The following is a 17,758-nucleotide window of genomic DNA, read 5'->3' on the forward strand; positions in this document are numbered from 1 at the left end:
AGTAAAACATTTCTCTCAAAATGTTGGGTATAAAAAGCAATCAAAATACCTCTAATGGTAAACAACTTATGTGAGCTACAATGTGGAAATGATTGGTCTATAAGACCTGCAATCTGTTTCCATCAGGAATTGGGGAGATTATTCTTTCAGTATGACTGCAATGTAGTGTTGTTATGGGATAGAATATAATTTCTACAATTTTGAGCTAGAAATCAAGAATGTTATAGTTTAGCAGTTCCTTTCACCAGGGAGGTATAAATTGATTATGAACTTGCATATTGCAGTTACCTATTTCCTTTTTTTTTTTTTTTTTGGTTGGTCTTGGCACTTGAACTCTGGGCTTGAGTACTGTCCTTGCACTCTTCCGCTCAAGTCAAGCACTGTACCGCTTGAGCTACAGTGCCACTTCTGGTTTATTAGCAGTTTATTATAGATAAGAATCTCTCGGACTTTCCTGACTGGGCTGTCTTTGAACCGCGTTCCTCAGATCTCAGCCTTCTGAGTAGCTACGATTACAGGTCTAGCCACCGACATCCCGCTTAGTTTCCTATTTTCTAACAAAGATAAAGTGACATATTATTAAAGTGTGGACAATAATTCTGGGAAATTTTCCTAGAATTAGTGGACTAAGTACTGGTATTTTAGTCACAAAATAGAATGAAGTTATTTGATATGGTGGGAATGGGCCGCAGGCTAAGATTTACCATTTGTGAAATGTTGTACTAGTAATTCCAACTCTGAAGACTTCAATATCATCATCTGAGAATTAGAAATAGAAGTAGTTCTACTTTATGGGATTATTGTGAGGATTAAATTAGATACCATAGGTAACGTACTTGGAAAAACAATCAGCATTTGATCCTTTCTACCTGTTATTTTATCATGTGATGAATTCTAACATTTTTACTGTGATTTTTATATTGTTTCTCTTTAGGATATGCAATGTGATGTATTGACATTCATTTTGTTGGTCACTTTTCTGTCATTTTGAGGAAAATAACTGCAAAGAAAATTTCTGAGAAGGAAACTATTATTTTGACTCATGATTTAAGAGAACACAGTTTAAGGTTCAGATGTCTCCACTGTTTTTTTTTGGGGGGGGTCCGGTCGTGGGGCCTGAACACTGGGCCTGGGTGATGTCCCTCAGCTGTTCAGCTCAAGGATAGCTCTCTACCACTTGAAACACAGCGCCACTTCTTGCTTTTTATTTTTGCTTATGTGGTGCTGAGGAATCGAACCCAGGGCCTCAGGCCTGCAAGGCAAGTTCTCTACCACTGAGCCACCTTCCCAGCCCCGTCTCCATTGTTTTTAATTATATTTTTATTAAATAGTTGTATGAAGGAATTTCCATTCAACAAATCAGTTTATAAGTACAATGGATCTTTACGTAACTTTCCAATACCCTTCCAAACCTCACCCCACTTTCATTGCTTCTAGTTTCTGCATTGAATATTATACCTTCCCTCTCTTCATCCATAACTCTCTTTATTCCTTCCCTTTGACTTCCGCTCATATCTTCCAAATGATAGTTTCTTGGTATTCACTTTGTTGGAATAAAAGTTCAATTTTATAAGAAATTACACTTTTAAATACTCGTCTGCAAAGAGCATGCTTTGGTTAATACTGTTGTGTAAACTTGCATAAAGTCCTATGTTCAAAATATGCGACAGAACATGGGTCCTTCGTGTGTCTGGCTCTGACTTAGTTTACTTAACATATTTTTAGATCTATCTATTTCTTTGCAAATTACGTAACAGTCTTCATAATGGATGGGTGCAATCCAATTGTGTATATGTGCCCCACTTTCTCCAACCATCCCTCCACCATAAGACATCTGGTCTGTTTTCATAACTTGGCTAAGGTAAATAGTGCAGCAGTCAACATGGTTGTGGAAGTGATTTTCTGTATCTTTTGGAAGAATTCATCACTATCTTTCTGGGAGCAATCCTCTAGACAATTTTCCAGAATAAGCACATCCCTCCTTTCATCTCCATCACAACGTTTTGGAAGGCCTCAAAAACACACTACCCCCTACAGTCTCAATAAGCTAAAACCACACTGGGCCCATATTCTTTCAATACATTTTTTTTCATGATTATACACATAATTTACTGAGAACCTTCTACGTACTTTTCTAATGTGGGAATGAGGGACATGACAATAGAGTAAAAGTAAGAAAATTTCAATTTAATTAGCTATTATAATATTTAAAAACATTTTCAGCTCTAACTCATAGCCTCACTTACTATTATTTTAATCTTTATTTGAGTACTTCATCAATCCCCTAAATTATAACAGGTGCGTTAAATACAAAAGCAAAAATTGTGGTTTGATTTTGATACTCATGTGTGAGGACGCACAATATGGGCAAATAGATAGATTGGAATTAATACCCATTATCCATTATGTTAAATTAAGATGGTTTTCCCAAACTGATTCTCGCAATTCATATTCCATTAAACAACAAGAAACTTGTGACAATTCCCTTTGTTTTGCTCCTTAATAACTTTTGTTTCCATTTTATTTTACAACGAAGGTTGATATTTCATAAATCTACTGTAGATACAAAGATACGATAAAATATTTCTGTCTGTATGCATTGATATATACATACACACATCTATTACACAGGTTGTAATGATAATTTATAACTTCTGTAACTACATGATTTACTAAACTATTTAAAAAATAGACAGCTTATGTCTGGAATCCTGGTTACTCAGAAGGATGAGATCTGACCATCATGGTTTGAAGCCATTTTGGCAAGAAAGTCCATGAGCCTCTTATCTCCAAACAACAAACAGAAAATCAGAATTGGAACTGTGGCTCAAAGTAATAGAGTGGTAGCCTTGAGAGATAAAGCTCAGGGCATCACACAGGCTCTTAGTTCAAGAACTACAATCTAGCCAAAAATCTAATTTACACCTGTGTAAGTAGAATATTTCCATCACCCAAATGCATATCCATACTCATTTGCAAGATAACTCTGTTATGTCTGGAGTTCCACACAACATTATAGCTTAAGTAGAAGGGATCACAACATGGGTTCACTCTATCTCTCTCATGGTTTTTTTTCTCCACTGAAATACTCAAAATCTTACAATCATTCCAATTATTTAAAGTTATAGCTTTTTTCTTCATTATGCCTAATAGAGTTTGCATTGAGTGTCTTGTGTCTCCTAAATGGGTGTTCTTAACACTTTGTCATGCCCCAGCCCTAAATTACCCTGATTATTTTTCAGATAGATTCTGGCTTCCTCCTTGTGTATGATCTTGGGCTCATTCCACTTTATGTTATTCTTCCTGGAATTTAGAATAACAGGTGCATGGCATGGCTTTGTGTACAGATCTTTCTGTCCAGTCTGGGCTTTAACCACTGTCCTCACAACAGTAGACTCCCATGTAGTCAGGATTCTCAAAAGCTTATCATAGCTGATTTTTAAAAAAAATCATTGCATTTCCTGCAGGTTTTTAAGTACTGAATTAATTTGTGTTTTCTTCAGTTGTTTTGTTTCATTTGAATGTATGTGTTGAGTTGTTCCAAACTTTCCTTTTGTTTTTTTCACTCACTTTCTTACCTAAGTGCTGAGAAACCAATTCTTTCTCAAAATAGTCAAAGTGAACATTATTTATTCCAAAGCAATTTCAGTAATATTTAAATACCTTCATAGATATGAATGTTATATGAATGCTAAGTGCTGAGAATGGTCTTTTTATTTTCACAGCAGTCTTTGGCATACACAGACAGATCATGAAATATACGAAGATAATAAAACTACACATGCTTGCCAGGAGGAGAAAATCCTATTATTAATTGTTTGACAAAGGCTTCCCTTCTCGTGAAAGAAATACGCTGTTTGATGCAGAATTTCACAAAATCATATAGCTAGGAAGAACCTAAACAATCATCTAATACTACAGATTTGAGGGAGATGAATTGCCCTCCTGAATAATTTACTTTTGGGTCATATAAAAGCAGGCTTGCAAAAAGAGAATAGACTTTAGAGAAACATGATCAGTTGTATGTAAATAGCTGCTTAGCTGATTTTGTTAATTTGTGAACCAATACATGGCAATAGGGTACAACAAGGTAAAAAAAATTAAAGAAGGTAGCATTGAAATACTCATTGGTGTGTTTGTGTGTTCACGCACACGTGTGTATGCACACGCATATTTGCAGGAGCTCATGCATGTATTCATCATTCCTGAAGCTTGATAGTGCCTGGGCACTATCCCTAAGCTTCTGTGCCCAAGGATAGTGTTTTACCACTCGAGCCATTGCTGTTTTCTGATGTTTTGGAGATAATCACATGTATTTTCATGATTGGACTGGCTTTGAACAGTGGTCTTCAGATCTCAGCCTCCTGAGTAGCTAGCTAAGCTGTTTCAGCCTCTGAGTAGCTAGTTAAAGTTCTGACTGTCCTTTATGCTTCACTGCTCTTTTATTCTTTTCCTGAGGTAATCACAAGCCTAACTCATATATATGTCGAGTTTTTTAAAAATACTGCTACTGCTTGGCACCAGGGGCTCCCATCTTTACTCTTAACTACTTAGGAGGCTTGAGAACAGAACCCAAGCCAAACGTTTAGTGGACTTCCTTCTCAGTCTATAGCTGGGTGCACTGGATCATTTCCACGATCCTGCACTATCTAGAGGCAAAGATTGGAAGGACTGCAGAATCCAGGCCAGCCAAGGTAGTCAGCTAGACAAGTTGGTGTGCAACTCTGATGCCATTGATGATGGAAGGCTAAAAGGACAGATCAGGTGCATGTTCTTGTGGAAAGGGAACCCCTATCCTATAATTAACCACTGATATGACGCCAGCCTAGCAAGAACAATACTCCAAGTTGAAATCCCCACAGTTACCCACAACCAAAATAGGTAAATACATTAACATCCCACAACTTAGTACAATCTGTTCTTTGTTTTAATATCATCTTTATCTGATTATCATATGATGTGACAGAATAGTTTCTTCATTATCTTAAGATATATTTTAAAAGACCTAGAGAATTCTTTCTCACTTATTAAGTGCAAACGAATGGCAATTCATCTCATTTGTTACATATTTGACTACCACTATAAATTCATCTTATGATTTTTATTATTAGTAATATATTCTGCTTTATTACTTTACTTGTAACATTTATAAACTTTTTGCTTCTCTGCTGAAGTTTAAGTATTTAAATAGTATCATCAAAGTATATTCCTTGGGTTCCTAGGACAGTTTTTTACAAAGTTTTTAACCAATGGCTTCTAAGAATTCTTAATTAGTATATTATTTAACTTATTTTTAATTTCAATTTAATTTTATTGTAAAGGTAATGTACAAAGTGGTTACAGTAACATAAGTAAGGTAATGAGTACATTTTTTAATGGAAGGAACATTCTTATCCCCTCCATCGATTTTCTTGTACACTCAAAAAAAGAAATACTGATACTTTAGCTGGTGCTATTGATCAATGGGTACTTTTGCTTTCTTTGTTCATGCATTTTTTATTATAAAATTGATATACAGAGGGTTTACAGTTTCTTCAGTCAACTAAAGAATGCAATTCATTTCATTTTCTAAATTTCAAATTTTGAACTTAATTATTTTCTTTTGTTTCTTTAGAGTAATTCTTTTTTCAGAGTCGAAGGATTAGTTAATTCAATTTTGCATGAGTTTTACAATGTAAATTATTTAGACACATATATTTTGCTTTTAAAATATTTAACATGAATATTTAAAAATTATTTTCTTAATTTTTATATGGTTGGTGAATTTAAATAATTTTAATTTCTTATAGTTTTAAACATATTTGTCCTTACTGTGTTTCCAAGAAGTACATACTTTATTAAGAAGGCTTCATTACCTGGTCACTTTTTGGAAATATTTGTACTTGAATTAAAAAAATGTTTGAGCAGGGAATGGTGATTTGTGGCTTCCATTTTCTAGCTATGGTGGGAAATATAAGCAGGGTTTGTGATTCGGGAGAGGCTTTGAAATGATGAGACCTTTATTATAAAAGTATCCAGAGTGAAATGATTAGAAATATAGCCATCTCTAGCGAGACATAGAGCATCTGGTTATCATATTCTAAATCTTGAGTTAAAATACCAGTAACATCAATCTTTTGTCAAAATAAAAGTATACATGTTTCAAAATGTTTATTATTTAAAACTTGTTTGCAAAGGTTCTCGTGTCTTCTATTTCTTAATTTTCAATTTAGTTGACCTATAAGAATCCAAGTATATTGTGAGTATTTTATTTCTAGCAAACTTTTAAATAGTATGAGCAATAATATGATTTCATATTAACATATTTTTACTATTTGTGATAATTACCTCTGTTTAATATGATAATATCAATATTCCAAATGTGTGTATGTTGTGTGTGTGTGTGTGTGTGTGTGTGTGTGTTAATGTGGATTTTTTTGTGTGTGTGCTTTGGGTGTACTTTGTAATGTTTGGGCGATCACACCATTGCTTCACACATGCTATGCCAATGTTTTACCATTGGGCTATAGTGTTTTAAATTATGACTTTTAAATTTTCATTTCCTATTACTTCAAAATCATATATGATAAAATATGATCCATCTTCAATCCACGTTAGCAATTTTTATTGTTATTTTATTGTTATTTACAATATTTCTACTGCCTTTCCACTTCAAAACTCTTGTGTTTGTTATTGATAAAGGTTTATTTTGCTTCTTTTCTCTCTTCATTCTTTTTCCCTTTAGAATTTACCTACCCTTTCTTTTATTTCTTTGGAAATTAATTATCATCTTCCTATTACAATTTCTTTACATTGTAACAGGTTTATACAATGCTTTATTTTCTATTTTTCCCATGTTCTCTGATTCTCAGTCAAAACTATTAGGTGGATTAAAACGAAACTTGATTCAGGACACCTTATATTCCTCTTTCTCTTCTCTGAAGTCTTTCTGTTTTTTGAAACACAGTACCAATGACCTACAGCTCCTATGTGGTCCATCATTCTATCCCCTCTCACTCTCTTCTGCTGTGCATCGTTATCTAAATCTTAACTCATTCCTAAATTAATTTTAGAAAACAAATATAGTCTTAGAGCAAACTAGCCTTGGAATAGATTTCTTAATTTTTTTGAAAGTACAAAAGAATTGATAATCCTTTGCATTGGAAATCATTTTAAAATGTTTATCACTCATTATAATTCATATACCAAGCAAGAATAATTTTATATAATCATTACAAATATCATTTTATTACTACTATAGACTATAATTAAAGTCCAATCCCAATCTATTACCCAAATCTCATTATTCTTAATTCCTAATCCTCACCTAAATATCTTAAACAATCTAAATAGTCTTGTCTTTAACCTAGACATAAATATTCTATACTTTTACTTAACATTTTCCAGGGGCATGTATTCATGTTTCTAAGAAATGTTCACAGCAGTTAAAATTTGCTTTTGTGAAATTAATGTGATACATTTTGTTGTTGTTGTTGTTTGCAAGACTTTGGCATTGTCCCCAATGTTTTTATGCTTAAGGACAGCACTCCACAACTGGAAGCACAGAGCTAATTCCTGTTTTTAGTGATTAAATGGAGATAAGACTCTAACAAGTACTTTTCTGTCTGGGCTAGTTTCGAACACAATTCTAGGATCTCAGCACCCAGAATAGCTCGAATTATAAGCGTGTCACTGGCACTTGGTTTGATGTATTTTTTAAATTTTAATTATGTTTTAAGATGTATCTTTCACTATAATGTACATCATTCTACACAGAAATTTAAATATATGTACATATTTCTGATGACAAATAATCTCTAAAAATCTATATCGTTCTGCACATAACGTATATATAGATATATATGTATATGTATTTCTGAAGACAGACTCCCTCTAAAATTTTTATGCTACTATTTTGACCTTTTACGTTTCAAAGATATACAGTCTTTTTCTAAAAGTTCCTGAGAATAAAATAACTAATACTTGATTTGAAAGTAGAGATTATTACTTTAAAGGAAATTTTAGATATACACATGATATTGTAGTAACATTTAGAGTATATCACTTGAAAAAATTCTGTTCAAACTCTTAAATATTTGTGTGTAGTGACGGAGAGAGAAGTTAATTCATACTGGTTAGGAATTTGTAATGCTTCAAAAATCTATTCCATAATTTGTTAAAAGCACATAGTCAAGTTACCTGATATGGTTTAGTTTTTTTTAGTTTCTTTATTTGTTCAAAATTTTAATATGGATGCATGCACAGTGGTAACATTAAAATTATTAATCAAAAGACAAATAATAGCAACATCATAGACACATACCAGACTTTCAATAATTAGCACTTATGATGCTAATAATAATTTTGGTGAGGATGATGACCACAGTGTAGCCTGATGATGACTTATTTTTATTTCTGCATGAAAAAAAATTGTGATTTTAAAGCAACAAACTGAACTTGACTCTTTTCTTATTTGTAAGGTAAGATGGAAAATGTAAGGACTCTTCACTTTTCTTTTTTCTTGCTCTAGAATTCAACAAATTCATTCTTCAATATTTCTGGTAGATTATATCCATTTACAGATGAGAAATGTAATGCCAACAGTCAATGGAGTGAGTAATTAATGATACTAGAATTTGTGTCTGAGATATTCACTCTGTGTGCTTACATGGAGCAGTAATTTGGTGACGGAGAGGAACAATATGAAAAGTCTATGGGGAAAAAGCATACTATGTAAGCAGTTGTTTTAGGACAAAGTGACCAATGATGAGTATTTGAAACAGGCCAGTTTCAGTTGCATAAAAAGGAGTACATAGAAATTATATTAGTGACAGAAACAGAAAATCTTGATCATTCATCTTATCAAACAGACGGAAGTAGAAGGATAAGAAGAAATCTAAAGTGCTTCCACGTCTCTGGATGGCAACCATGTTAGTAATATTCTTGGTGATAATGACTACAGGTGGAAATGATGGATTTAGAGGAAAAAACTCTCTGATCTAAAATTTATGTTAAACAGATGCATGGATAAGTCTTTTTAGACATCATTAAAATATCCACGACCAAAAACTGATTTAGAGAGGTAAACAAGGGAACAAATTGTCAGGAAGATACTGAAGGAAATATGCTATTTGGATTTGAAAACTAAAAGGACATAGACAAGTTCAATAAGAACAGTGTTTTTGTGAAAGTCATATTAATAAAATTTTGAGATATGAATGTGAAGCCATAAAATTCTGGATCCATGAATTCAACAGATTCTGTTGATTTAAAATATTGAGAACAAATTCTTTTATCCTGACCTTAGAAGAATTAAACAGATATAACTGTCATGATCTTTACTTAGAGGAATTCTGTGAATATTTTTGAAGAGTTTGTTTAGCCAGGTGATTATAGATTGATCTACAGCACAGATAAGACTAATTTGTCTACAGTTTCAATGAGTGACCCATGTATCCATTCAGTTTGGGATTTTATTGAAATATCTTTAGATATGTTTGGATATTATATCAGCCTATTCATTATAAATGTAGGACAAGTAACACTGATGTTACTGATGTTACTGAACAGTCCTCGAATTGATTCTTCTTTAGAATAGAAAATGTCTGATTGACACATCATAACTGACATATATTCTATTTAAATCTAGTTCTTGTTAGGGATATCTCCATGCTGAAATAACCCTGTCAATCAACATGCCACAAATTCTTATATGTAGGAAGTACTCTTATAAACTTTAAATGTTTATTGAATGGGAGAGTTCAGACATTACCCTCACCACTAGGATTAAATGCCTAAAAAGATAAGACATTTTCCTTTAATGCCTTTCTTTCATTTTCTCATCCATATTTGCAATAGGGAAGGATTCTGATGTAACAATAATAAAATGGTGACTTGTATTAACACAGTATCTAAGATCTAGTGTTAATTCGGATACTTACTAATAAGGTCCAGGTTTTGTGGATATTTATATTTCTCCTGGGTAAACTAATGAGCTCCAAGAAAATGTCCCTAAGGAGCCTTTCAATTCTAATATCACTGTTTGTCTCAAAATGCTTTAAATTCTACGCCCTCTAATGTGAGCATAGGGTTATAATGTGCAACTATTCTCCTCAGAGAGTGAGTACTACCCTATTGCTTAACATGTACAAAGTACCTTCATACATAGACTGGGCATGTGCAAACAAAAAGTGGTAGTTGAACAATGTTCTTAGCAGTTTTTACAGATGAAATGGAAATAGAGCAACCATGAACTCAAAAGGAATGTGCAAAAAAAGACAAAGGCACAAAGTAGAATGTGACAAGGAAATGTTGAAGTATAATTTCAAATAATCTGCTCATGTGTGAGGGTGTGTTCAAAGCACAACTTCAGAAAATGTAGTTGGATATCTTGGGAGAAAAAACTACTTTAAACTATTCTGGGATAATTGTACAATTAGAAGCCCCTTAGTCTACCTCTAATCAGCCACAACATCATCAACTTAGGTACTATTTTCCAAGTGCAAAGTGAGAAAAAGAGGGCTCATCACAGTTAGTGTTCAGGTTGAAGTAATGGCAATCACATACCTTTTCTTATGTCTTCATTTATTTAGGAGCATTAAAGTAGGAAAAAGCCAAGTAAACATTTTGCATGTACCTAAATTAAGTGCGACATATTATATTGGTCTCTTTTTAACTTGGAAGTAATAGATTATGTCTTTTATACTCTAATTTGGGACAATGATCTGCTGTCAGTTATTTTCTTCTCTTCCCCTTCTTTTGCCCTTCCACTTACATAATTATTATTTAAAGAGACATACCTGAGCTTGCATTTCTAAATTCTTCAAAATTATCTCAACTACTTCATACTTCTGGCAACCTCTTATGTCTTTTTCAAGGGAATATTTTATCACTACCATTTTTATTCTATATGATATTGGATATCTTCCTGTCTAATTCAGTGCAAGATATAGATAGACTCATTCAGATATCTCAACACCTGCCACCATAAAATCATGACTTAGAAATCATGATTTTAGAATGTCTGGGGAAGTGGCATCTGTCATTTTTGAATGTCCCTAAGTGATACTTACATGCAATCATGTTTTAAACCAATATGCCACTCAGTTGATGAACGAATTGACAAAATGTGATACACACACATACACACACACACACACACACACACACACGCACGCACACACGCACACACACACATGGTGGAATTCTATGCTTCTAAGTCATAAGGAAATGGAAAGACTTGGAAATATCCTACTAAGTAAAATAAGCAAGACATAAAGAGATTCCATGGTTTCTCTCATTTGTAATAAGTAGGAAATGTCTAGGATAGTCCTAGCAGATGAGCCGAATGTCTCAATAGTTATGTATATATGACCATATAAGATAATGCTGAGCAAAATAAACTCCTAGATATGGAAACAGAGGTTTTTCTTCGTGGTTGTTGTTTTTGATGTACAATGTGATTTCTTTTTCTTTGTGTTTACCCCTATGGTTTATCCCCTACTATATTTGATTTTGGGATCCTGTGTATTGTATATATATATATCTTAATTTGGCAAGAGAAGAGGAACAACAAAATGGCGAGACAAAGGGCAAAAGACAAACCAGTGCAATAGCAATACTCACAAGACTTGTTGGAAATTTACATTACAACTTGTAAGGGGTATTGGGGTAAAGGAAAATATGAGAAAAATGAGGGAGGAGGTAAAAAGTTCAACATGCTATATATTTACTATCTTACAATTACTGCAACCACTTCTATATATCACCTTGACAATAAAATTAAATTAAAAAATAAGCTACATAAAATATAATTTCACTATATTGGTATAGTAAATATTATTCTATGTGGATTACCTTTTTAAAAAATGAACGCTATTTGTCTTATAATTTGTATTAATTACCCCTTTCTTTATCAGATGGTCATCAACTTGAATGTTATCAAACTATACAAATTTTTCAGAATATACTTGCCATTATTTTGGAAAAAACACATTATTTTAGTATTGTCATACTAAAACAGAAAACAGTTCAATTCTATGGAAACTCCTAACTTTTAACACTGACTAATTGTTAAGAGGACAGAATATATATTTTTCAACATTCCTGTAACTACTAAGTACTCATTTTCAAATTCTGAACATGCCGAACCAGAGACATTCAAAACAGTACCTGTTTGCATTTTATTCTGCAATTGATGCAGTTTCCAGTGTGGGGGGTACATATTTAAAAATCAACAGAAAAAATAGCCACATTCTGGTAGAAGATAAAACTATGAAGTATCTATAATAAATTCCTTAAGTGTAAACATATGTTCATCAGAGTAAGCTATTATTTCTATGACCATCAATCCTAAGTTTTTATGCTGTAAATTCATCCTAGCCCAACAGCTTCCAACTTGTAAGGTGGACCTTAAAATTCCCTAAATTCACATCAGGACTAGCTTATCATTATTGTGAAAAAATACTACACTTCTTCTAATGTGATGCTCTTCCTATTGGGGAAAGAACACTACACTAAACTTTGCTGCATCATTTTCCCCCCAGTGGTATTCTTGAGATCAAAACACTTGCAAATATTATTTATAGCTATATTTTTATCTATCACAGATATTCAGGAGATCTGAATACCTGAATATGAAGATCTGAAGCTTATGGTTCAAAGCCCACACAGGCAGGAAGGTTCCTTAGATTCTTATCTCCAATAAACTGCTCACGAAAAGCCAGACACAAGTGGCACTGTTGTTCAAGTGGAAGAGCAGTAGCCTTGAGCAAAAACAGGCTCAGGGATAGTACCCAGGCCCAGAATTTAAGCCCGAGGATAAAGCAAACAACAAAACCAAAATAAAAACAAACCCCAAACCTAGCATTTTTCTCATCGTATACAGAGGTATGTAATTAAGAAAATTTCTTCCTGTGTTATATATAGGTAGAAGAAAAAGGATGTCACACAATTACTCTATTCATACCATGGTGCACCAAAGTCTCAAAAAATTCCTCTTTTTCTAAATTTATAAATTAATGTCATAAATTTGTTGGCAACTTTGTATAGATTATTCTCATTATCATGTTACACAGGAACTGTTGCAATTATCTATTAACTAAGTTCTAATTATAGCTCACTTGAAAGAATATGTTAGGCAAATAGAATGCCAGAATCATTTGTGAATTTGTGAATTAAATCTTCTATCGTATAGAATATGAAATTCAATATGAAATAGAATATGAAATTACAAAAAAATTACAAACAAAAATATTTATTTTAAATCTAAATTCTAATTTAGACAGGTCTACAAAGTCCTACATTAGATGAACTTCGCTATTTCCCCAGGCTTAAGCTTTTGTAATCCTTCATCATTTCTTTGGAATTCAACAGAATGATGCTTACTTTTTCAATTTTTTTTTTAAATTTTATTTTATTTTATTTGAGAACATACTGTGCAGAGGGGTTACAATTACATGGGCAGGATAATGCATACATTTCTTACCAAGCATTGCAGCCTCCTCCTTTGTTTACCCTTCACCTCCCTTCCCAGCCTCCACCCTCCCCCCCACCCAATCATACCCCCCTCCCCCCTCCCACACCGACATTGTAAAGCTGGTTTTGACATGATATTTTGTACTTCTCATTGTTGCAACAGGTCCACCTGAATCCTTAAACGACTTGTTTGTCCCCGTCTCCTCCACATGTTATACTGACATCAAATATAGTGAAAGCGGGGGTTACACTGTTGGGGAGGGACATACAAAGCAACAAAGAAATAATCTTATAAATGCGTTAGACACACATGCATGAAAGAAACAAAAACATTAAAATACATATTTGAGGGTTCGTTTTCCTAACATCACATTCTCTGACTTTTTCTGCTTGACTCATACCTATACTAGATATTGCAAATAAGGGAAACCATGGGACCTATGTTTCTTTGGGCCTGGCTTACTTCACTTAATATAATTTTTTCCAAGCCTTTCCATTTCCTAACAAATGGGGCAATGTCATTCTTTCTGATGGAGGCATAGAATTCCATTGTGTATATATACCACATTTTCTTGATCCATTCATCTACTGAGGGGCATCTGGGTTGGTTCCATATCTTAGCTATGGTAAATAATGCTGCAATAAACATAGTTGTGCTGGTAGCTTTAGTGTGGTCTTTTTTGTAAACATTAGGGTAAATGCCCAAAAGTGGGATTGCTGGGTCATAGGGGAGTTCTTTGTGAAGTCTTTTGAGGAACCTCCATACTGCTTTCCAAAGTGGTTGAACAAGTTTACATTCCCACCAACAATGAATCTTGAGCTCTTTAGCATCTAGGAATGTTCTGTAATGATGACAGCATTTAAAACACAACTGAGGATTACATATGAGTTGCATTTCAATAGGAAACTTGACTTCTTAAAACATAAAGAGAAAATTAGCCAAAACTTGCAACTGTGTATTCCTTTCTTGTTTTTTTTTTTATTCCTTTCTGGTTTTGTTTTATTGAGACAAAATTATATTACCTAGTCTAGGGAAGGTACCACTATGTAATTCCACTCTCTAATCTCCTGTCTTAGTCTGAGTGCTAGAATTCCAGGCTTGTATCTCATTGTCCTACCACACTTTGTTGGTTTATTTAATCTTGATATAGACTAGCATTTCTGAACTTCTCTGATAATATTTTTCAAAAGACTGATGGCTCAGAATGTTTATGTACTATTTTCAAAGATCTTCTAACATTTGACACAGGATATGTACGTTTTCAGATGCACCTGCAGGAGTCTCTGATTCATTCCTCCATGGATCCAACCCCTTCAATAACGATTACTTGACTTACTTACTATCTCTGGTCCCTAACTATGTAATATTCTCAAGGGTTTTGGGGGGAAATTTCACTTGAGGACTTTCTAAAATTAAAAAATTATCACTTGATCCTAGTCTTAGGACATTTTTTAAATTATTTTCTAACATTTCTACACATTCTGAGAGTTGTTTCATATGTGTGTTTGCACATATAAGTGCCTCTGTGTGTATGTGCATGTTTGTAGGTATATATATGATAACCTCAAGCTCTTATTCAGCAATCTTGCTTATAACTAGTATTCCATCACATGAGCCATTCTTCCAGTGCAGCTTTTGGCTGGTAATTATAAATAGTGTCTCAAAGACTGTTCTCCCAGGCTGGATGCAAGCTGAACTTCCCAGACTCCTTGACATTCTTAGGTTCTATTTTTCCAGGAGTATCAACTTTTAAACTAGAATCATTTTCGTGAGTGCAAAAACTGTAGTCCAGATTTTTAACTCGAGTTCATATAAAGATAGAGAAACATACACATTACATATACTGAGTGTACACTGTTAGAAATGTGATGTTAAGAGGGATGCTGGTGGCTCATGCGTATAATGCTAGCTACTCACGAGGCTGAGATCTGAGGATTGCAGTTCAAATCCAGCATGCGTAGGAAAGTTTCTGAGGCCCTTATCTCCAATTAACCAGCAGAAAACTGGAAATAGCACTGTGTCTCAAGAGGTAGAGCGCTAGCTTTGGACTGAAGAGTGGAGGCCCAGACTTCAAGCCCCACAACCATCCAAAAAAAAGAAAGAAAGAAAAAGAAAGAAAAAATGGAAAAAGAAATGTGATCTTAGCCACCAGTTCATTGCTAGTATAATTCCTGTTTTCTCAACATGGTCTTTTTTTTCCAATTAAGTCCATGCTCTTATATCTGACTTACTTGGAACCAGAATTATTCTTCCATTCTACTTTTTACAAATTTGCATGATTAGCTACCATGATTTAGAGTTAGTAGATGAAAGAGAGTGGCCTTATCCTTCATGTTTCATTAATAGTAATGCTTTCTCTATATCACTCCCGTAGATCTAAATACTGGCTTTGGCTTTATTGTTTCAAAGTTGTGTTTTGCAGAGTCTTCTATAGTGTATTGGACCATTATATTTAAACATAGAATTTCTCTTTCTCCTATAATTCTCATTGTATCTCCCACTGTTAACTTACGTACACTACGGAACTAATGAACAACACACACACTTACTAAAAAATGTTTCTGAGAATCTTCTTCCCACTTAAAATTGGTCTTAATTTACAGAGCATAGGAAATGTCAACTTAATGTACTCCAGGATAATTTCTTTCATGTTTTTTATTTTGAAAATGATGTACAGAGGGGTTAGAGTTACATAAGTAAGTTAATAAGTGCATTATCTAATGAGCATTGTTACATCTTCTTTGTTTTTCCCCGTCATCTTTTTTCTCTCCACCATCCAAACTCCTCCCTCCCATCCCCAAGTTTTAAAGTTCGTTTTCAACATAGTGTCTTGTTCATCTCGTTGTTACAATGGGTCATACTGTTTCCTTGTTTCAGCATTTTATTTCCCTTCCCCTCCCCACATTAGAAAAATGTATATGTAAGGTGCAGGTTAACGACATCAAATACAGTGAAAACAGGGGTTACACCATGGAGGAAGAAAATAGAAGAGAAACAAAAAATCACATAGTACATTTAGTACATTAAAAACAATAACAAAAAAGAAAAAAACAAGTTTTGTTCCTATCTTGAGGTTCATTTTACTTAACATCATCTTATATGGCCATATGTACATGGATAATGTTTTATAAACCATGACAATTCCATATTTCCTCGTTACTAAGTTGTCTCTGAAACACGTGTTACCTCATGTCCAAAGATGTACTTGTGCTATTTCAATGAAGCCAGAAAACATTCATTTTACCGGGAGTAGCACCATAGATTGTTCCTGGAAGTAAGTGGAAGGAACTGTTATGGGAAGTGGATACTGATTCCAAGAGAGGAATTGAACATAGGGAAATGACCAAGTTCAAGTTAATTTGTGCTGTCCTTTTTACTGTACAAGAAAATAATCAAAGGCTTGAAGGAAACTCTGTCCCTGACTTGTTCCAGTGTGTTCTTTACTCATATAAAACTTTTCTGTAAACTTCTAATTGAGAGTATTACAAAAGGAAACAATCTGCCATTTGAAGGCCAGCATAGAAAAAGAAAATAACTTTGTTTTAAAGTATTCTACTTCAAAGAAACAAAGACATGAGGTTTTAAAATGTCTTATGCATGGATATTTAACTCCTGAGAAGATTCTCTTGTTGCAAAAGTCAGTTATCCATTCCTTTAATCTGGTCCTGAGTTCACCATAGCAATGAGGATTCCAAAAAGCAGGTTCCAGTGAATATGATAAGCAAAAGGAGCCTCTTCTCAAACCAGTGCTGTAAGGATGGTCCCAAAGAAATATGTGGGTTTTCTGTTTGCTTCTTCAATTGTTTAGTTTTTTTTTTCTTTTTTTTTAATTTAATTTTATTTGTGAACATACTGTACAGAGGGGTTACAATTACATGGGCAGGATAATGCGTACATTTCTTACCAAGCATTGCAGCCTCCTCCTTTGGTTTACCCTTCACATCCCTTCCCAGCCTCCCCCAATCCCAATCCTTCCCCTTCCCCCCCCCCCCCGCACCGACGTTGTAATGCTCGTTTTGGACATGTCAACTTGTACTTCTCATTGTTGCAACAGGTCCACCTGTATCCTTAAACAACTGGTTTTTCCCCATCTCCTCCACAAGTTATACTGACATCAAATATAGTGAAAGCAGGGGTTATACTGTGGGGGAGGGCCATACAAAGCAATAAAGAGATAATCTTATAAATGCGTTAGAAACACATGCATGAAAGAAAAAAACATTAAAATACATATCTAAGGGTTCATTTTCCTGACATCACATTATCTGACCTTTTCCGCTTGACTCATACATATACTAGATA

Source organism: Dipodomys spectabilis, unplaced genomic scaffold (genome assembly GCF_019054845.1).
Source record: "Dipodomys spectabilis isolate Male_0828 unplaced genomic scaffold, ASM1905484v1 ptg000362l, whole genome shotgun sequence".
Taxonomy (NCBI): Eukaryota; Metazoa; Chordata; class Mammalia; order Rodentia; family Heteromyidae; genus Dipodomys; species Dipodomys spectabilis.